At 47.8% G+C, this 22847-nt stretch overlaps 1 protein-coding gene and 1 long non-coding RNA gene across 2 annotated transcripts in view; one reads left to right on the forward strand and one right to left on the reverse strand.

The window, feature by feature from the left end:
- Window positions 1–7817: 7817 nt before the first annotated feature.
- Window positions 7818–21447, forward strand: LOC115480386. The gene is made up of 3 exons (XR_003943818.1): window positions 7818–7862; window positions 11587–11594; window positions 21382–21447. It is a non-coding gene; the product is annotated as an uncharacterized LOC115480386 (long non-coding RNA).
- LOC115480385 (leucine-rich repeat and fibronectin type III domain-containing protein 1-like protein) overlaps window positions 15605–22847 on the reverse strand; it is a 49633-nt gene continuing 42390 nt past the window's right edge. The window contains exon 4 of the mRNA XM_030219039.1: window positions 15605–15737. The gene's annotated coding sequence lies outside the window, so the exon portion shown is untranslated. The remainder of the gene's footprint in view (window positions 15738–22847) is intronic.

Raw genomic sequence — 22847 nt, forward strand, 5'->3', positions numbered from 1 at the left:
GCATTGTGTGAATATTTTCTATAATTTGTGTTTCTGATCAGTATCTTGGCACAGAAAACAAGACATTGCCATGGTGTGGAGAATTAGCATAAGGGATCACAAACTGGTGTGAAAGCTGAAGACACGTAAACACTGACAGCAGTTTGGTTTCTAGGCACAACATAACTGGATATTTCTTTTTCTTTATTTACCTCATATTTCCACAACAGCACAACAAAATGAATTACACCTCAGCTAATGTTGTGATAGGTGCCTGCAAATGAACTGGACTTCAAAGTATGGTCAGCTTTGTTCTTTGTGATATGAAGTCACTTATTGAAATGAATATCTATATACTTGCCAGTGCCATACAGTTGCCCCCTGATTCTTCTACCCTAGGCAGACACCTAGTCCACGTGGAGGGGCATAATCGAAAGGGTCGCCCAAGTTTTGTTGAGGACGTCCTCGCAAAACATCCCGATGGAGGGGCGGGGAAACCCGTATTATCGAAACAAGATGGACGTCCATCTTTTGTTTTGATAATACAGTCGGAGACGCCCAAATCTTGAAATTTAAGTCATCCTTAGAGATGGTCGTCCCTAGACTTGGTCGTTTCTGATTTTCGGCGATAATGGAAACCAAGGAAAGACCAAATTCAAGCCATATGGTCGTGGGAGGAGCCAGCATTTGTAGTGCACTGATCCCCCTGACATGCCAGGGGCACTGCAGTGGACTTCAGAAATTGCTCCCAGGTACATAGCTCCCTTACCTTGTGTGCTGAGCCCCCCAAACCCCTCTACCCACAACTGTACACCTCTACCCCCTTACTGGTGAAGGCGGCACCTAGATGTGGGTACAGTGGGTTTGTGGTGGGCTTTAGAGGGATCGGTGTTTCCTCCACAAATGTAACAGGTGGGGGTTGGATGGGCCTGGGTCTGCCTGCCTGAAATGCACTGCATCCAGTAAAACTGCTCCAGGGACCTGCATACTGCTGAGATGGACCTGAGTATAGCATCTGAGGCTGGCACAGAGGGTGGGAGGGGGTTAGTGACCACTAGGGGAGTAAGAGGAGGTCATCCCCGATTCTCTCCGGTGGTCATCTGGTCATTTCAGGCACCTTTTTGTGCCTTGGTCGTAAGAAAAATATGACCAGGTAAAGTCATTCAAGTGCTCGTTAGGGACACCCTTTGTTTTCCATTATGGGTCGAGGTCGTCCATGTGTTAGGCACGCCCAAGTCCCGCCTTCGCTACGCCTCCAATATGCCCCCTTGAACTTTGGTCGTCCCTGCAACGGAAAGCAGTTGGAGATGTCCAAAATCGGCTTTTGATTATACCGATTTTGATGACCCTGGGAGAAGGACGCCCATCTTCCGATTTGTGTCGAAAGATGGGCGTCCTTCTCTTTCGAAAATGAGCCTGCTAGCAGACCACATAGTTGTTTAAGTGGGTGAAGCTCAGCTATTCTATTTCATCTAGCATCGAGCTGGAAAACATTATCACAGAGAGTCTTGATTTAGTTCATGCCAATCTGGCAGCATGATTATACAAGTTTCTGAGGTGTTCAGCAATCAAGAGTCTATGGGTATCGAAATCCAATGTCCATGAACTGGTTTGGGTCAAGAACAATTAAGAGCAGTGGTCACTACCTCTGCAAGACTTTTGCATCTACTCTTTGGTGTATAGACTGCAATGGATGCCAGTTAGATTGTACTGGTCTAAACTTATTGGAATTGTAGAAGGGTCTCTGGCACTTACCCCCATCTGTTCTTTCACTGCCCTGAAACCAAGGCATTCTGTAGTAAAAAATATGGTGTTAAACTTGAGCAATTCTTTTTTTTTTTTTGTTACATTTGTATCCCGCGCTTTCCCACTCATGGCAGGCTCAATGCGGCTTACATGGGGCAATGGAGGGTTAAGTGACTTGCCCTGTGCCTGAAATGGGAATTGAACTCAGTTCCTCAGGACCAAAGTCCACCACCCTAACCACTAGGCCACTCCTCCACTGTTGCTACTATTTGAGATTCTACATGGAATGTTGCTATTCCACTAGCAACATTCCATGTAGAAGTCGGCCCTTGCAGATCACCAATGTGGCCGTGCAGGCTTCTACATGGAATGTTGCTAGTGGAATAGCAACATTCCATGTAGAATCTCCAATAGTATCCATTTTATTTTTGTTACATTTGTACCCTGCACTTTCCCACTCATGGCAGGCTCAATGCGGCTTACATGGGGCAATGGAGGGTTAAGTGACTTGCCCAGAGTCACAAGGAGCTGCCTGTGCCTGAAGTGGGAATTGAACTCAGTTCCTCAGCTCCCCAGGACCAAAGTCCACCACCCTAACCACTAGGCAACTCCTCCACTCTAAACAATTCCACCCATAAACATTGAGGTATCGCACAAAGTGGTTACGTTTCGGACTTCTTTGTGTAGGTCAGCTAATAATCTAACTGTAGGGATGCCTGCATAAATTCCACTACTTCTACCAATGGGATTATCCCCTGTAGTCTGAGATTAGTGGTAGGCAGGCAGACAGGAAGAGGTAAAAGCCAGGAATCACATATCATCACAGAAAGAAACAGATTGCAGGAGGAAACTCCCCAGACTATAAAACCTTAACACATTGTTGAAACCCTGATCCTCCCTGGTCTCTGACCTTTTTCCTTTCTTAAGGTAATTTTAATTCCTACTGCTTCTGCCACACTGTATTGCGACTGCCTATTAAGGGGGTATTTTACGTAGGCACGCTGGCACTTTTAGTGCGTGTTAAAAGTAGGCACACTCTACACGCTATGGGTGTCTTTAGCATGCACCTACTTCTACTACTACTAATCATTTCTAAAGCGCTACTAGACGTACACAGCGCTGTACACTTGAACATGAAGAGACAGTCTCTGCTCGACAGAGCTTACAATCTAATTAGGACAAGCAGGACAAACAAGAGATAAGGGAATATTAAAGTGAGGATGATAAAATAAGGGTTCTGAACAGAGTGAGTAAGGGTTAGGAGTTAAAAGCAGCATCAAAAAGGTGGGCTTTTAGCTTAGATTTGAAGACGGCCAGAGATGGAGCTTGACTACTGGCTCAGGAAGTCTATTTCCAAGCATATGGTGCAGCAAGATAAAAGGAACGGAGTCTGGAGTTAGCAGCGCACCTATTTTTAATGAGTGACTTTAGTAAATTGTCGGTTCAGAATACAGCATTGACTTGGCCTAGGTCAGTGATGGCGAACCTTTCAGAGACCGAGTGCCTAAACAGCAACCCAAAATCTAATTATTTATCGCAAAGTGCCATTCCCCCCTCCACCTCCCTCTGAGCTCCAGGGTCCCCCCTCCCTCCGAGTTCCACAGGGTCCCCTCTCCCCTCTCCCTCCGAGTTCTAGAGTAGTTGTCCCTCCCTCCCTTCGAATTTTAAAAGTAATCTCTTGACTTACCTCGTCGGGGACGGGTTACAGCGGCCGGCAGCAGCTCTAAAATGCGTGCAGGCTCGGCCCTTCTCTCTCTCTGAGCTCTGGTCCCGCCCTTGCGGAAACTGGAAATGAGGGCGGGACCAGAGCTCAGAGAGAGAGAGAAGGGCCGAGCCTGCAAGCATTTTAGCGCTGCTGCTGCCAGCTGCTGTAACCCGTCCCCGACGAGGTAAGTCAAGAGATTACTTTTAAAATTCGAAGGGATTGGGCCTGAAACTCGAAGGAAGGAAGGGAGGGAGGGATGATGACTCTGGAACTCGGAGGGAGGGAGAGGGGAGGGGGGACCCTGGAACTGGGAGGCGACTGGCTGAGGCGACGGCGCGTGTGCCAGCAGAGAGGGCTCAGTGTGCCCTCTCTGGCACGCGTGCCATAGGTTCGCCATCACTGGCCTAGGTCATTGAGAGACTGGACAGTGTGGATTGAGAGGGGAAAGCTGCTTATCAGCCTCCTGGAGGATTCTATTCTCGGCCTTGGTCCCAACCAATCAGTACTGTTTATGTGCAGTGATTAGCCACCAGGTGATTGCCTAGGGAAAACACATATCCACCATTACCTTTGTTTCATGACCAGCAAATCAAAGAGCAATGTATACTATTTGATTTTCTTAATGGCAATTGCTCTGCAGTTAATCCTAAGAAATTGGAAAAATAATGCAATATTGGATTCTTATTATTGCTGGAACACAGTCTGGCAATATTAAATATGAAGCCATTGCAGTGAAATGAAGTAATTGGGTGTATTACCTTGTTAAAGCCTGAAACCCAGTGGATAAGTATCGTACTGCTTTGCAAACAGGTTAGAATGCATGTAAATGAGCAGGATACCGTTCCATATTGCCTATTCGGTGGTCTATATTAATTTTATTTTTTTTGTTTAATGTGATTTCTATTTTGAAACTGCAATAAAACACATTGAACGCAATATAGAGAGATTAGAGAGACGGATAGGATTGATGTATGCCATTTAGAGCAAATATTAGCTAACTGGGAATTGCGGTGTGATATCACGGGGTCCAGTTGTGAGGGCCCAGAACACTGACATGAGGCTGAGGGAGGGGAGAGGAGTAACATGAGGAAATATTTCCTCACAAAACAAGTGCCGGATGCACTGAACCGCCTGCCAATGGAGATGCGGGGGAGGGGGGGAATTAAGTGGCCTTAGCACACTCTTTCGCACAGTGGCAGACCTACCGTTAGGCCACCTGAGGCGGGGGCCTCAGGCGGTGTTATAAATAGCCCCCACATAACCTGAGAACCTATACAAAAATAGGACTCATAAAATCAGATTGATGAATCCAGGGGCGTAGCTATGTGGGGCCACGGGGGCATAAGCCCCCATAGATTACGCCCTGGCCCCCTCTACATTTGACACCCCCCCCTCGCCGTCACCACCCCACCCCCGCATCAGGTACTTTGTTAGCTGGCGGGGCTCCCCAAACCCCGCCAGCCAAAGAGTCTTCTTCAGCGCCAGTCAACTCCGGCGCCTTCGTTGTGGGATCATCTGTTTCTGACGCCTTATGTCCTGCACGGTGCATGTAGAAACAGATGATCCCACAACGAAGGTGCCGGAGTCGACCGGCGCTGAAGAAGACTCTTCGGCTGGCGGGGATTGGGGACTCCCACCAGGAAACAAGGTACCTGATGCGGCGGCGGGGCGGGCAGCGGCGGTGGTGGCGTGGGGGTTTGCAGTTGCGGCGGTGGTCCAAAGTGGCGTGGCGTGGTGGGGTTTGCGGTTGTGGCAGCAGGGGGGGTCCAAAGTGGCGGGGGGTTGCGGCAGCGAGGGGGGATCGGAGGTGAGGGGGGATTGGCGGCGGGGGGAGACAGCTAAACAGTGCCCCCCCACCTCGGGCTCTGGCCCCCCCGTCCCACCGAGGTCTGGCTACACCCCTGGTGAATCAAAGCCTAATTAAACAATTTAATATTCAAATCATTCTCACGAGCATGAGGTGTGTGTTCCGTCAGCTCTAACTTGGAGCTCACTCACACACACACATTTCTGTAAAATTGCACAGATTTTATAATTACATTTAAGTGTCTGCCCCTAAGTTTTTCTCATTGGCCGATCGTTTGCCTGTCTGCTAGAGTTCTGTGTAACCTCTCTCTCTTTGTAGTCTCTTTGTTCATAGTTCCCTGTTATCTCACAGATGTGACCTTGGCTTATTTCAGCTCTGGGGCCCACATGTCTTTTCTAAAGCTTGTCTGCCAGCAGGGTGGACTTCTCACCCCCCCCCCCCCCCTTCCTCCCTCTTCTCCTGTTTAGTACAGATTCCTTTGTGCAATGATTCAAACAGCTAAGATACAGTAAAATGCTTTATTTTAAAGACAGCTAGGGCCTATTATATGAAAATGCCATATATTTCTCTATTTCTTACAGGCGGCATGCTCCCCTCACTCCTCAACCCTTTAGCTTGTTTCTTTTCCAAAAGGCAGCAGCGGCAGTGATTCCCATAGGCTGCCCTGCCACCGGTACTGGCCTCTTCTGCCAAAGTGACCCGCATCTTGATGTAACTTCCTGTTTCCTCAGAGGCGGAATGCAGTAGCAAAGAGTCCGGTGCTAGTAGCAGGGCAGCCTATGGGAATCGCTGTGGGTCTCCAGCAGTGGCGTTCCTAGGGGGGGCAGTGGGGGCGGTCCGCCCTGGGTGCACGCTGCTGGGGGGGGGGTGCCGCGCGTGCCTGCCCTCCGTTGTTCCATGCTTCTTCTCTGCCCTGGAACAGGTTGCTTCCTGTTCCGGGCAGAGAAGAATCATGGAACAATGGAGGACAGGCACGCGCGGCAACACACCCCCCCCCCCCCTGGCGGCGTGCACCCGGCGGGGGGGTTCCTTCGCGGGGCTGTCCTTTCGCCGGGGGGGGGTCCGCGCTGCATCGGGGGGGCGCTGCACCCGGGGGGCGGGGCGAATTGGCGATCCGCCCCGGGTGCCAGCCCCCTAGGAACGCCACTGGTCTCCAGCCCCCCCAATATCGCTCAGATGTCCCTGGTGGCCCAGTGGGCAGTGGGTGAATCCCCCCCCCCACACCTGATGGTCTCTAATGGCCCTTCCCCACCCCCCACCTTAAGTTGAAGGAGGTGGCCTCCCTCCTCTTCCATCGGCACTGCCTGCAAAATGGCGGTGCCCAGCCCTGCTCAGTGGTTCCTGGGATGCGCTAAGCCGGGCTTCACGCCATATAAGGGAACAACGCAGGGCTTTTGATCATCTGCCTATTGGTTTGTACTATTGAATGTTTACCCATTGTTGTTTATTGGACTGAATTGTTTGACTCCCCGAGGCAGGCGCTCCTCTGCGCCGTAATGCAGGCCTGCATCGAGTCTGCTGTTTACGTTTCAATAAATGATTGCCCTTGTGTTGGAACTTGAGTGGTCTTCTCCCATTCTTCCTTTTGTTTTGTTTTTTCTCTTTGGTGTATGCGTTTGGGGGATCTTCATCTTTCTTTAGTTTAAACACCTGTTTTTACATGTGCACATCAAATAAATGAAGAAACCTTGATTTAGAAAGGCCAGATTTACATGCACAAAGAGCAAATATGAGGATGCAGCAAAGGGATGTGGTTTGGGCCTAGTTAGGGCAGGACTAAGGTGGGGCCAAAATAAACCCAATTCCCTGTTTCAAAAGGGGATTTTTCCAGATGTCTCCCAGAACACCCAGATAGCAAGGAAAACTTTTTTTTTTTTTTTTTTAGCTTTGAAGAATCAAGTATTGGCTTTAGGTGCATCTTTTTCCCTACATTTTCCCTATCAGTGTTATGTTACATTTCAGGGAACTCAATATATTTTTTACATTTCTTCACAATTGGAGAAATTCTTGCAGAAGCACAGTAAAAATCTTGACCTAATTAGGTTGTAGTTCTAGGTTATTAGTCCAGTTTCAATTTGTTTAAGACGTGTTCTTAGAATTTATTGTATTCGTTTTTCCCTTTTAGAATGTGGTTTGTCTGTCTGTCTCTCTCTCTATCCCTTAATGTGGGCTGCTATATTTGGTATTTGCTTGATAATGTTTTCTTAATCACCTCTTCAGATGTGTATTGTTTAGTTTCTCTGTTTTCATAAGTTCATAAGTATTGCCATACTGGGAAAGGCCAAAGGTCCATCCAGCCCAGCATCCTGTTTCCAACAGTGGCCAATTCAGGTCACAAATACCCGGCAAGATCCCAAAAATGTACAAAACATTTTATACTGCTTATCCCAGAAATAGTGGATTTTCCCCAAGTCCATTTAATAACGGTCTATGGACTTTTCCTTTAGGAAGCCGTCCAAACCTTTTATAAACTCCGCTAAGCTAACCACCTTAACCACATTCTCTGGCAACGAATTCCAGAGTTTAATTACACGTTGAGTGAAGAAAAATTTTCTCCGATTCGTTTTAAATTTACTACATTGTAACTTCTTCGCATGCCCCCTAGTCCTAGTATTTTTGGAAAGCGTGAACAGACACTTCACATCTACCGGTTCAACTCCACTCCTTTGTTTATGAGAGAAATATATAATATTTTTAAATGTTAATTTTAAAAAATGGGGTCATGGTGGATAAAAGATTGGGAGTACTGCCCTGAAATCTATAAAGGTCCATTTTGCTGATGGTTTCTTATTTTTTTTCCTTTCTTACCAGTAATGGGTACCTGGCTACAGAAGGTTTATGTTTTTCTCTCTTAGGGGTCTTTTTACCAAGCTGCAGGTAAAAGGACCCTGCGGTAGCAACGGGAGCTGTTTTTCCCGTGCACCAGGGCCCTTTTTACTGCAATGAGTAAAAAGCCCCCAAAACTAAATAGCCGTGCCATAAAGAAATCTCTTACTGCATAGCCATGCGGCAGGGAACTCTTACCACCATCCATTGAGGTGGCGGTAAGGGCTCCCATGGTAACCAGGCAGTAACCGCCACGGCTAACCATTTCCGGGGGGTTTTTTCCCCAGAAATGGCCTGCGCTCAACCCAGAACTACCGCCGGTGGCCGTGTTGGGCCAGCGGTAGTCCTGGAATCAGTGGTGTGGCAAGGGGGGGGCGGGAGGAGCGGTCCGCCCCGGGTGTCAGCTCGGGGGGGTGCTCCCTGCCAGCTCCCCCCCCCCCCTCGGTGCATCGACTCCCCCCCCTGACCAGCTCTCGCAGCCTACCTTTAAAAAGAATATCGGAATCCAAGGCAAGGCGCAGCCCCTCGTGCCTGCCCTGCACGTAAAAGAAATGTGGACTGTCGAGCCTTCCCTCGCTCTATCTGTCCCACCCTTCGCTGACGCAACTTCTTATTTCCGCAAGGGCGGGACAGACAGAGCGAGAGAAGGCCCGACGATCCACTTTCTTTTACGTGCAGGGCAGGCGCGAGGGGCTGCGCCTCGCCTCGGATTCCGACATTCTTTTTAAAGGTAGGGTGCGGGAGCTGGTCAGGGGGGAGGGGGGTGTCAATGCGCCGAGGGGGGGGATGTCATCGTGCTGCACCCGGGGGGAGAGTGCAATGGCGAACCGCCCCGGGTGGCAGCCCCCCCCCCCCCCCCCCCCGTTACACCACTGCCTGGAATACCGAGTGGTAAGCCCACGTTGGGCTTACTGCCCCTCTGTAAAAGGGTCCCTTAGGGCTTCAGAATGGGGGTGGGGCGGTCATTTCCTCATTTGTAACCAGTTCAGCATCACCAACCAGTTTTAGGATTCCCCTTGCCTTTTTGTATCAGCAATTGAAAACCTTTTGCATAGCTATTTCCCATGGACTCTTCTATTTCCAGTGAGAAATCGTATTCTTCCCCACAACAGTTCCATTACAGATTAGCAGAAAAAATAAACCTCACCCCTTTTATCTGATATACCTGTGCCCTCTCCAATACAAATGACTTGATAGGCCTTTTAAACACCTCAGCATTCAGATATATTCCATGATTGAATGGGTAAATGTGTGGAGCAGTAAATCTGTATAACTTCAACCATTTTATGGCTCTCTATTGAAATTTTATGAACTGCAAAACCTTGAGTCAGAATAGTAGATGAGCTAAAGGTTTGAGTCAGATCCAGAACCGTTTAATATAAATGGGTTATTCAATATTAAACTTTTTCCCAGTGTTCTGTGCGTGACCAATGCTAATCTGCCATGCTTTGAGCAAAAGTTATTCCTGTCCCAAGAGAGTGAGATGCAATTTATTGGGGGTGTGCAGTCAGAAAAACTGTTTGTTTATGTGAGCACGATCCTTGCCATACCTTTTTTAAAAATCCGTAAGAAATCTCTCTCAAGGGGAAGATTCATTTGTGGAACCTCAATGCTTGAATATGTCTCTGTATTTCTTTTCAACATCTTTTATCCTTATGCATTTTAAAACAAAAACAAAAAAAGTAGAAGAAAAATTGTCTAAAGACTTCCTTGCATCTTTCCCTTATGCCCTACTAGCAGGCTTCTGCCTTAATTCAGTATCACTGCTGATCAGGACTTAGGAGCCAATGTAGAAAGCTTGCTGTGTGATTAATGCCAGCATTAATATATTTATAAATGATTTAGAGATGGGAGTAACTAGCGAGGTAATTAAATTTGCTGATGACACAAAGTTATTCAAAGTCGTTAAATCGCGACAGGATTGTGAAAAATTACAAGAGGACCTTACGAGACTGGGAGACTGGGCGGCTAAATGGCAGATGATGTTTAATGTGAGCAAGTGCAAGGTGATGCATGTGGGAAAAAAGAACCCGAATTATAGCTACGTCATGCAAGGTTCCACGTTAGGAGTTACGAACCAAGAAAGGGATCTGGGTGTCGTCGTCGATAACACACTGAAACCTTCTGCTCATTGTGCTGCTGCGGCTAAGAAAGCGAATAGAATGTTGGGTATTATCAGGAAAGGTATGGAAAACAGGTGTGAGGATGTTATAATGCCGTTGTATCGCTCCATGGTGCGACCGCACCTTGAGTATTGTGTTCAATTCTGGTCGCCGCATCTCAAGAAAGATATAGTAGAATTGGAAAAGGTGCAGCGAAGGGCGACTAAAATGATAGCGGGGATGGGACGACTTCCCTATGAAGAAAGACTAAGGAGGCTAGGGCTATACAGCTTGGAAAAGAGACGGCTGAGGGGAGACATGATAGAGGTATATAAAATAATGAGTGGAGTGGAACAGGTGGATGTGAAGCGTCTGTTCACACTTTCCAAAAATACTAGGACTAGGGGGCATGCGATGAAACTACAGTATAGTAAATTTAAAACAAATCAGAGAAAATTTTTCTTCACCCAACGTGTAATTAAACTCTGGAATTCGTTGCCGGAGAAAGTGGTGAAGGCGATTAGCTTAGCAGAGTTTAAAAAGGGGTTGGACGGTTTCCTAAAGGACAAGTCCATAAACCGCTACTAAACGGACTTGGAAAACTCCAAAATTCCAGGAATAACATGTATAGAATGTTTGTACGTTTGGGAAGCTTGCCAGGTGCCCTTGGCCTGGATTGGCTGCTGTCGTGGACAGGATGCTGGGCTCGATGGACCCTTGGTCTTTTCCCAGTGTGGCATTACTTATGTACTTATGTACTTATGTACCTTGGAATAGCAATACAGGAAAGGCTTCAGCATGGGTGTTAACTCACACAGAAACCCTTACCGCAAACTGCATTACAATGCATTTAAATGTGAGTTCCACTGCGTCCCCTGTGGCGGGACCTGGCAAAACTTTGGTCTTTTGATCCTTCCTACAGCAGACTGTTGCCTAATCGAGTGCATGGGCATTTTCCTCCAGGTAAAGATCACTATGTCCTATATTTATTGTTCCGCTTTACTGTTTATATTACTATTTTTGTTATCTGAAAACCTTAATAAAATTTCGGGGTGGGGGGGGGAAGATAATCAGAGGCTGATGTGCTGGGCGGAGGGAGGTCGTTGTTCTTTGCAGCATTTTCTTATGCAAAGAAGGCAGTGTTTTGAGGCAATGGTGTCAAGAGGGGGGTTGGGGGGGGCAAAGTTCCCTGGGCCTGGCCTCCAAGGGGGGGCTGTTTCCTGCCTGCCTGCTCCCATAGTCTGCCCTCCCCTGCTCCTGTGTGCCACCCAGAACCCTGATGATTGCATTAGCATGATATCACTTTAATGCAATCATCCAGCTCCTGACTCCCAGCAGAGATAGGAGCAGGAGAGGACAGACTGTGGGAGCAGGCACACGGGAAGCGGTTTGCTGCCCCCCCCCCCTCCTTGGAGGCAAAGACAAAAAGGTGTGGGAGCAACAGTGCGAGTGGGGTGGGAGGGGGGCAGTGCGAGTGGCTTTCCAACGCTGGGCCTGGGCCTCCTTTAGAGGCAAAGGCAAAAAGGTGGGAGGTGGTGGTGCAATTGGAGGGCAGTGGCAGTGCGAGTGGGGGGGGGCAGGCTTGGGGGGAGGCGGCTTGTGGCATTCCAGCTCAGCCCTGAGCCCAGCCATGTCTCTCGGCGGCCTCGCTTTGAGGACCCTGGAAATGCCATTCCCTGGGACTTTGGACTTTGCGGATCGCTTCACCTATCAACAAATATCTCACTATGTGGCTACTTTGGACTTGGTGTTGATCTGACCACCCAATTTTGAGAGCTCTTTGAGGTACCATCAGGGGATCCCATGTTCATTTCGTTGTTGCATAGGAGGTTGCTGTTGTATTGATCATCTACAGATCTGGGCCATCTCGCCCAGCGCTGGTCAAAGGATCTGTGAATTCAAATTACATCTCAGGTCTTGTTAAGCTGCATTGGAAATATTCCTCGTTGGGTGCAGAGCACGAAACTTCGGGAGTGTCAAGCACAGGTGATTCTTAGGGCATAAATTTTGCAGTCAAGACTGCAACTGATGGGTGGAGTGGATATGCCATTCTGTTCCAAATGTGGTCAATCCCCTAATACTTTTTATCATGCTTTTTGGATGTGCCCAGCTATTAAATCCTTTTGGAGATCAGTGGTAAGATATTTGGAGTGCATTTTGGGAAGAGCGGTTTTGCTCTTGCCTAGAGGTATTCTCCTAGGCTGTGTGTCTGCTTGTGGGATTGGAGCTAAACATCAATCTGCAGAGCTGCCAAGGGGGTCAGCCTTCTGGGCGGGAGATTTAGGGCCTACCCATAGCTCTGCCCCATTCTGCCCATAGCTCCGCCCAGTTCACTCATAGCCCAGCCCACCCATAATTCCACCTAGAACTGCCCATAACTCCACCCAGAACTCCTCACAGCTCCGCCCCGGCACACCGCAATTTGCATCAGAGCAGTGACAGCAGGAGACACCTTCATAAAACATCATATCCTGCTGCTGTGAGACCAGCGGCAGCAGGCAATGACATTTAATGAAGGCATTTCCTGCTGTCACTGGAAACGGAGGCTGTTCAACGGGAGATCCAGGATCCCTGGCAGGAGTGTGGGAGATGACCCACGAAAGCGGGACACTTGGCAATTCTGAAACTGGTTGCAGAAAGCCTGTCTTATTGGTAAGAAATGTATTCTTAAATATTGGATTCATCAGAAGGCTCCCTCTTATCAGTTGTCTCGTAATCAGTTATATAATTTGCTCTCAATGGAGCTTAGAGATCAGTGGCGTAGCCACAGGTGGGCCTGGGTGGGCCAGGGCCCTCCCACTTAAGACTCAGGCCCACCCAACAGTAGCACACGTTTAGTGGTAGCTGGTGGGGATCCCAAGCTCCGCCAGCTGAAGACTTCCCCCTGCTGGTAACGAAAACGCTACTCTCCATGATACCGGCACCTGCACATGCTCAGTGTTCAGTGTATGCCTGCTGCAGACTGCCAAGGTGGAAAGAAGCGTTTTCCCACCAGCTCAGATATTTTTCTGATGGGGGTTGGGAAGAACACTTGGTGCCCACCCATTTCTTGCCTAGGCCCACCCAAAATCTGTTGTCTGGCTACGCCCCCGTTAGAGATTCCCACTTGAATATCAAATCACAGCGTAACTTTTACCTAGTTTGGAGACAGTATGTTCACACTCTAGCCCCCGGGCTCGTAGACATACTTTAAGTCAATTTAGGTGCTGTTTTGGTTACCTCATAGTCCCTTACTGACGTTCTCACTCAGAGATCTGGGTCTTTCCATCACAGTAGCCCATGTTTTTTTTATATTCATGGCTTACATAGAAGGGGGGAATAGGGGGCTCGGGAGGTTGGGAGGAGGGAGATGGAGTTAGGCATCCTTTTCTGGTTTTGGGGTTTACGTTTTACAACATAGCTTCTCTTCAGCCAGTGGAGGGTTATCAGAACCCAGACTCTCCATACTCCGTGATGACCATACCTGATTTGCACAGTTCATTGTTGATTGGTTATGTTGTTTTTTTTTTCATCCTTTCTATTGGTGCCAACCTGCCGCTTCTTGTTTCAGGGAGGAGGAGGGAGGGGGAAGTGGGGTTCATTTTGGGATTACTACCTTATGTTTTGCAGTCTTGTATTGTTCTTGCGAATATGCTGTTTGTAATGGTCCACATTTCTTGTTCAATAAAAATTGTTTGAAGTAAACATGAATTTAAATGTAGGTTAATGCAGTCATTTACTAACCTACAGCCATGCTAAAGAAGAGGCAAACTCGAAAGCTTGTCTTGAAGGACACAGTTAACCTTGGACTGGGTCACTTACCAAGACTGCGGGTATGGTTCACCCAGAGCGGTTCCGGGTGGGCTGAGCTTGCATAGGAGGTGGGTGCACTTTCACAGTGGGTCAGAGGATTGGCCACTTTAAATCCGAACTGTTTTTCCTGCTGGACCTTCAGAACCCTATTGGGCAAGTGCTCTTAGGGGTGGGCTGCTGGCTGAATGTTTATGGTAGCCCATTCGAGGATCAGGGCTTTTTCTGTTCCTCGGAGGCAGCTTACCCTCCCACCAACCGTTTGTTTGGTTAGTCATGGGCCAGGACCCGGGAGGTCAGACAGGTATGTGGTGGTGGTGGTGGTGGTGGGTGGCTAGGGCTGTCACAGTGGTGAACACTTGAGCTACAGGGGATGTGACTCATGAGGGATGAGTCATAGCAATAAGCAAGTGACAAGACTGGATTATCACGGTGGGTTACAAGACCCCATTAATGGGCATGGAGGCCCATGTCTGCATACGGCCTCTTGCTGTCAAGGCAGAGCTGTGAGAGCTGAGATCAGCGGTGATGGACTTGCCTCATAGCTGACAAGGCGAGTAGCTGTGGGGTGGGGTATTTGAGAACATTTTAAGTGTAGCTCGGAGTATTACTGTTCAGATTTGAGGTTGCCAATTTAAGCATTATGAATAAACAAAGCTGTGGCCTACTATTTACTTCCAATTTGTGTGTTGTTAAATTATTTTAAGCAGTGTTGGAAGTGGTAAAACATAAATAAGGAATGAAAATGGTAAAGAGAGGGGAGTGATAAGGACATCACTGGTAAGGCAGTCCTAGATCCAATGGTTTAAAAAAAAAATTCTCTTGCGTTGTGCTGGGAAAATTTGTGCCAGGTCTGGGGCAACACAGAAGGGTTGGTTTAGAGGAGCAGGTGTCTAGCAGCACCCCTTCTTTCCCTCCAACCCAATCACCCTGCCCTGGATTGCTTCCCAACCTCCCCCCATATTAAAAAAAAAGTTTTCCAGGTGTTCTAGTGACCCCCACCCTCTCCCTCCCACCCATACATACAAATTCCCTGGTAGTCTAGTAGTCCTCTCTCCCTGCCCCAACCCTATCAGTCCCAAAAAATCTCACCCCCCCCCCCCCCCCCCACCCTATGTCCTCAGGCTGAGGCCCCCAACCCCATACTTCAAATGAGGCAGGAGCATTTCAAAATTCTGGCACCCTTTCTCTCATGGTGCATCCTGGGATGCACCAGGTGGAACCAGTTTACCATATAAGGGAAAGGGTGGGATTAGACAATATAGTGACTGTGTTTTGTTCTGCTTCAGGCTCATCCCCTGCCCTCTATTCCCTGCCGGGTATCTAGAAGGATGGGGTTGCAGCAAAAGACACTTGCTGCCCTGGAGTTTGAAAAGAAGTTGGGGGACTGTCTACCAGATCTCCCCCCCCCCCCCCCCAGAAATTACGCCCCATTGCTGATTCACTGGAGCAGCCAATCACTCTTAGGAGCTCTACATCCAAGAAAGATTTGCTATAGAAATACACATATTTTATTAGGATTTTATTATAAAAGTCTAGATGCATTAGAAAAAATTACAGATACAAAACTATAAGATTTAAAGCACTGGTGAGAGTGATACAAATGTCTGAACTTTAGGGAAAGGTAACCTGTGGTATACATCTGTGGGTTTGTGTATTGAGAGGGGGAGTTCACTGCAGTTTGGTTTGGTCATGTCACCTCGGGACCGCATCTCATAAAAAAAAAAAAATCAATCTGACCATCCAAGGCAGAGAAGTCCTCACGGTTTCCATGGCAACAGACCTGAAACAAAATAAGAGACAAGGACCAGCAGGAAATTAATGGGACCAGACACCATCTTTGAGCCTCAAACAAAATCAGTCAAAGACCAGGGCACAGCTGGCAGCAGCCCCAACTCTCCCACTCACCACCGCAACATTTCAGGGTTCAAACCCCTCCTCGAGACTGAGAATTAGTATAGATAATTATTTCCCCTTCACCCCTGCCATTCTCGCACACAGATGCCCTGTTTTCAACCACGTTCTAAACCACAACAGGGGATTTCACCGGGGATTTCTTGCATGAATAAATAAAATATGTTTCATAGCCATACTGGCTTTCCCACTCACTACTTAAACTGCCCCATTTCCTTTCTGCTACTTCTTCCAGTCTTTACCCCTCCCCCATCCCTCGCATCCATATCTGTTTTCTCAGTGGTAAGGTGAGTAATCAGTTTTCTAATACCGATCTGGGGAGGAGCTGAAAAGATATATGTGCAGGAGCATTGACATGAAGAGCAAAGTGCGGATTCGAGGGAACGAGAGAGAGAGAGACAGCGCATTACGGCCACGTGATGCCTCTCTCAGCTTGCTCTGCATTAAGGTCCATTACAGCAATTTCTTCTCCATCATGAAGAAAATACACCAGGTAAGGAAGTGAATACTGGCAAAAGTTCTACAGGCTGATGCACGATGCTCTGGACCCCAGGAGGATTCATTACTGCAGACTGACTGGGGTGAGAGAAGCAGGGAGCAGCCTCATTCCTATCCAATAACAGGACACTTTACCACTAATAAGTGAGTTGAGTCAGGGCCCCTGATGGGCTGGATCATATCTAGAAAGGAGAGTCTGGAAAGCTTCCAAAAACACACAATTTTTTTTTCCCTTTGGTTTCTACGGTTCTTGGGTGAGGATGCATAGCTGTAGAGATTCTAACATGCGAGTTTGTGCAAAATGGCTAAGATACAATATGGCTGTGTCCTCCCCCCCCCCCCCCCCTCCAGTGTAGGTTCTCTCAGCAACCAAATTACAAAAGCAGGCAGCACAAATAGAGAGTCAAGAATTGCAGCCAATTATATTAAAAACAGTAGACACAACTAGCTTCCCAAAAGGGAAGGAAGGAGACCTTGAACCAACACACAATGAGCGAGTGCTTTACAGAAAGTCCCGAGGCTTTATTTTGTTCTAAACCATTATTTATGATCAGGGAGAGAAAAATTAATAGGATGTGAATGAATTCCTGCTGTGCAATCATTTGAGAGGCAGGATTTGTTTCCCCTACCTTGTATGCTACCTGTTTATAAGCACAAACATCTTAATCAGATAATGTCAGTGGCTGACACCCGGGGCGGATCGCCGATGCGCCCCCCTCCCCCCGGGTGCAGCACCCCCCCCCCCCCCCCCCCCGGGTGCATTTTTACCTGCTGGGGGGGTGCCGCACGCCTGTTGGCTATGAGTCCGCTCGTTCCCTGGCTGCTGCTCCCTCTGCCCCGGAACAGGAAGTAACCTGTTCCGCGCAGAGGGAGCAGCAGGGAGGGAACGAGCGGACTCGGAGCCAACAGGCGCACGGCACCCCCCCCCAGCGGCGTGCCCCCGGACCGCCCTCACCGCCCCCCCCCCCCTTGGTACGCCACTGGATAATGTAATAGGGGAAAATATTAGTTGCCATCATAGGAGCCAACTTTTCAAAATTATTGGGGGTGCTAAGCCCAGTGGAAATAACCCCTCCATAGACACATGCAAGGAATTTTCTCGATTTTGGGGGTGCTCAAGCACCCACAGCACCCACAGAGTCGGCTCCTATGGTTGGCCATAGCTACAATATGATTATAAAATGAGGAATCTCCCTTCCAACATCTGTTTACATATCTAATACATATGGAATAGGTTGGCAAAATTGTTGCACCCAGTGGAGCCTTGAAGTGGTTAGTTGGGGGTATGGAGATCTAGGGGGAAAGGGTTTGTCCTGTTCAGAAGCCCCAGTCTTTCTGCAGCGTCTCACCCCACTCCTGTGCTATTTGAAAGCCAAGATACTTTTCCAAGAATGGTGCAGCAGAAACAATGTATCTAAATTATTAAAGCTCAGAGAGCAGTACAGTCAGCACAAGACTTGTGCTTCAGCATTTTTCTTGTATGAAGTGTGTGTGTGTGTGTTGGGGCAGAGAGGCAGGAGATTGAACACTTACGTGGAACGAGCAGAGAGGGGCGGAGGGAAAGTATTACTATCAGGCTTATTTTCGAAAGAGAAGGGCGCCCATCTTTCGACACAAATCAGGAGATGGGCGTCCTTTTCCCAGGGTCGCCCAAATCTGCATAATCGAAAGCCTATTTTGGGCATCCTCAACTGCTTTCCGTCGCGGGGACGATCAACGTTCGCGGGGGCGTGTCGGAAGCACAGCGAAGGTGGGACTGGGGCGTGCTTAACACATGGAAAAAAGAAGGGCGTCCCTGGTGAGCACTTGGGCGACTTTACTTGGTCCATTTTTTCTTGTGACCAAGCCTCAAAAAGGTGCCCGAACTAACCAGATGACCTCCCCTTACTCCCCCAGTGGTCACTAACCCCCTCCCACCCTAAATAAAAAAACTTTAAAAATATTTTTTTGTCAGCCTTAAATGTCATACCCAGCTCCCTGACAGCAGTATGCAGGTCCCTGGAGCAGTTTTAGTGGGTACTGCAGTGTACTTCAGGCAGGCGAACCCAGGCCCACCCCCCCCCCCCCCTACCTATTACACTTGTGGTGGTAAATGGGAGCCCTCCAAATCCCACCAGAAACCCACTGTACCCACATATAGGTGCCCCCCTTCACCCCTTAGGGCTTTGGTAGTGTTGTACAGTTGTGGGTAGTGGGTTTGGGGGGGCTCAGCACACAAGGTAAGGGAGCTATACACCTGGGAGCAATTTGTGAAGTCCACTGCAGTGCTCCATAGAGTGCCCGGCTGGTGTTCTGGCATGTGAGGGGGACCAGTGCACTACGAATGCTGGATCCTCCCACGACCAAATGGCTTGGATTTGGTCATTTCTGAGATGGGCGTCCTCCGTTTCCATTATCGCTGAAAACCGGGGACAACCATCTCTAAGGTCGACCTAAATGTTAAGATTTGGGCATCCCCGACCATATTAGCAAAACGAAAGATGGGACGCCCCTCTTGTTTCGGTAATATGGGTTTCCCCGCCCCTTCCCGAGGACGCCCTCAGGAAAACTTGGGTGCCCCGTTCAATTATGCCTCTTCACGTCTGTCTGGCTTCAGACTGATTTAGACAACCAAACAGCAGCAGTGATCCAAGGAAGGACAAAGAAAGCAAGAGTTTATCCGAATGTCAGCTTTAATGGAAACAGGACGCAACCTGGCCAAGTTTCAGAAAAAGCTTCATCAGGGGTCACTTAGGTTTCCACAATACGTTCTCAGATTCAAAGCATGTACTGCAATACCTGTGTTTTAAAGAAAAATGGGTTCCAATGTCAAAAGTAAAAGTACGCAACCAACAGCATCTGCATAGAAAAAGCTCTGGTCCAATTCCAAAAGTCAGTAACCACCAAGTCTCCAGCCCAAATTCAAAAAGCACAGTTGGACTTTTGACATTGTACCTCATTTTTCTTTTCAACGCAGGTATTGCAGTACATGCTTTGAATCTGTGAATGTATTGTGGAAACCTAAGTGACCCCTGATGAAGCTTTTTCTGAAACTTGGAGGGGCATAATCAAATGGGGCCGGCCATCTATAAGGGTGGCCATCTACAATGACGGCCCCGTAAAGCGGCGTACCCGACTGTATGATCAAAACAAGATGGCCGGCCATCTTTCATTTCGGTAATACGGTAGGGGCCGGCCAAATCTCAACATTTGGGCCGCCCTTAGAGATCGCCGGTGATAGAGATGGCCGCCATTGGTTTTCGCCGATAATGGAAACTAATGGCGGCCATCTCAAACCCGGCCAAATCCAAGCCATTGGTCATGGGAGGAGCCAGCATTTGTAGTGCACTGGTCCCCCTCACATGCCAGGACACCAACCGGGGCACCCTAGGGGACATTGCAGTGAACATCACAAATTGCTCCCAGGTGCATAGCTCCCTTACCTTGGGTGCTGAGCCCCCCCCCAGAACCCACTTCCCACAACTGTATACCACTACCATAGCCCTAAGGGGTGAAGTGGAGCACCTACATGTGGGTACAGTGGGTTTTGGGGGGTTTGGAGGGCTCAACATTTACCACCACAAGTGTAACAGGTAGGGTGGATGGGCCTGGGTCCACCTGCCTGAAGTGCAGTGCACCCACTAAAAACTGCTCCAGGGACCTGCATAGTGCTGTGATGGAGCTGGGTATGACATTTGAGGCTGTCATGTTTTTAATTTTTTTGGGGGGGTGGGAGTTGGTGACCACTGGGGGAGTAAGGGGAGGTGATCCCCGATTCCCTCTGGTGGTCATCTGGTCAGTTCGGGCACCTTTTTGAGGCTTGGTCATGAACAAAAAGGGACCAAGTAAAGTCAGCCAAATGCTCATCAGGGCCGGCCTTCTTTTTTCCATTATCAACCACGCCCCGTCCCGCCTTCGGTACACTGCCGACATGCCCCCTCGATTATACCGATTTGGCCGGCATTAGGAGAAGGCCGTCCATCTCCCGATTTGTGTCGGAAGATGGCCGGCCTCCTCCTTCGAAAATAAGCAGGTTGGTCAGGTTGGGTCCTTGCCCCCTCCTCCCCCCCCCCCCCCCCCACACACCCCTTACAAAAGAAATTTGCTCAGGAGTGCCACCAGCTGTGACAAGAAAACTAACATTTTCTTTATTGAGTCTTACGATATGTATGCATGTAAAGAATCATTCATGCATACACAGAGAAACAATGATGCAAATGCAGGGGTAAGTGGGAGGGAAAGCTGCATCCGAGGAGCAGAAACCAGACCTGATTCTCAGAGAGAGCTCAAATACTGTCCTGTCGAACTCCTCCTTAGATAGCAGCTCACCCTTAATTGAATTTCTGCGCCCAAAGAAAATTTGAAAGTAAACTTCTAATGAAATTAAAATTCCTGACATGCTCCTCCTCCCAGCTGACTGGCTCGGGGAAGGGGTCGCCCAGCCTCCTCTTACTTGGGGGTTCTTGGGACGAGCTCTTGCCCTTATAAAAATGTTGGCACTAATATTTAATTAAAACAATCACCCCTTCTGCTAATTATTGGGGCCACAATAAATTGGTGAACAGATTATGGAGTCCTTTTATTAAGGTGCGCTAACAGATTTAGCACGTGTTAACAATTAGTGTGTACTAAATACTAAGAAACCTGTGTTATACCTACATAAGTATTGCCATACTGGGAAAGACCAAAGGTCCATCGAGCCCAGCATCCTGTTTCCAACAGTGGCCAATTCAGGTCACAAATACCCGGGAAGATCCCAAAAATGTACAAAACATTTTATACTGCTTATCTCAGAAATAGTGGATTTTCCCCAAGTCCATTTAATAACAGTCTATGGACTTTTCCTTTAGGAAGCCGTCCAAACCTTTTTTAAACTCCGCTAAGCTAACTGCCTTTACCACATTCTCTGGCAACGAATTCCAGAGTTTAATTACACGTTGACTGAAGAAACAATTTCTCCGATTTGTTTTAAATTTACTACATTGTAGCTTCATCGCATTCCCCCTAGTCCTAGTATTTTTGGAAAGCTTGAACAGACGCTTCACATCTACCCGTTCCACTCCTCTCATTATTTTATAGACCTCTATCATATCTCCCCTAAGTCGCCTTTTCTCCAAGCTGAAGAGCCCTAGCCGCTTCAGCCTTTTCTCATAGGGAAGTCGCCCCATCCCCTTTATCATTTTCGTCGCCCTTCTCTGCACCATTTCTAATTCCACTATATCTTTTTTTGAAATGCGGTGACCACAATTGAACACAATATTCGAGGTGCGGTCGCACCATGGAGCGATACAAAGGCATTATAACATCCTCATTTTTTGTTTTCCATTCCTTTCCTAATAATACCTAACATTCTATTTGCTTTCTTAGCCGCAGCAGCACACTGAGCAGAAGGTTTCAACGTATCATCAACGACGACACCTAGATCCCTTTCTTGGTCCGTGACTCCTAACATGGAACCTTGCATGACGTAGCTATAATTCGTGTTCCTCAGCATTTATGTGCACTAAATCCATTAGCACACCTTTAGTAAAAAGACTCCTAAGAATTTAAGGGTAAATTGCACTATATTGACAATGAAAACTGTTCAAACTTGGGCAGTCCTTGCCAGTAGATTTAAGGACTGATTGTACAAGAAGGATGGGTGAAAACAAAAACATGGATGTTCACAAGTGAAAAACTGTATGTTTGTTCAAGGTTTCTTGCATGCTTAACTCAACTGTTTAAATATAAAATCTGGCAGCATGTTTAATCGGGGAGGGAGGGGGTGATATTGAAATGAAATGAAAGAAAAATTGAACACAAGTTCATTTGATTTGTTTTTTTTTTTAATGTTTCATTTCCAAAAAGTAATGAAAGCAGGTGCATTTCCTGTCTTATCTCAAACTACGGCAAGTCCCTGCTGCCTAGGCACAGCTAAGAGATACCTATGCTGGTTCGTGATTCTAAATAGCAGATTTTAAAGAAAGGACAATAAGGGGGCGTGGCCTCCAAAGGTCCATTTGTCAGCATGCCATATCATTATCTCCACAAGCATTAGCATGGATCTCTTTTCAGAGCAGTGAAAGCTCAGGCCTAACCTAAATTGGCAGTCAGGCCACTGCAGTGAATTGTATAGAGCAGCGGGGCTGTGAATGCTGTTTTTCTGGTATCCTGAGCCTCGGTCAATCCAGGATGCATTTGTCTGATGTAGGAATCAAACTCAGGTCTTCAGTTTGGTAGTAAACAGTGTGCATCACTGGGTCTCACTGGGTCACCAGGCTAGTCCAGCCTGCATTTTTATTTTTGCAGTAGTCTCAACCCAGTCCTCAGCAAACACCCAGACAGTCTGGTTTTCAGGTTATTGACAATGAATACGTCTAAGACTGCCTCCATTTCATGTAAATCAACTTTCTGCATATTTATTGTGCATATCATGAAATTGTGTTGAGAAATCCTGTTCTATAGAAAAGAAGTGTTAACAGAGTGACTTTGCATGTCTGACAAAAGGATAATGAGACTGGTG

The sequence above is a fragment of the Microcaecilia unicolor genome, chromosome 11, assembly GCF_901765095.1.
Source record: "Microcaecilia unicolor chromosome 11, aMicUni1.1, whole genome shotgun sequence".
NCBI classification, from domain to species: Eukaryota; Metazoa; Chordata; class Amphibia; order Gymnophiona; family Siphonopidae; genus Microcaecilia; species Microcaecilia unicolor.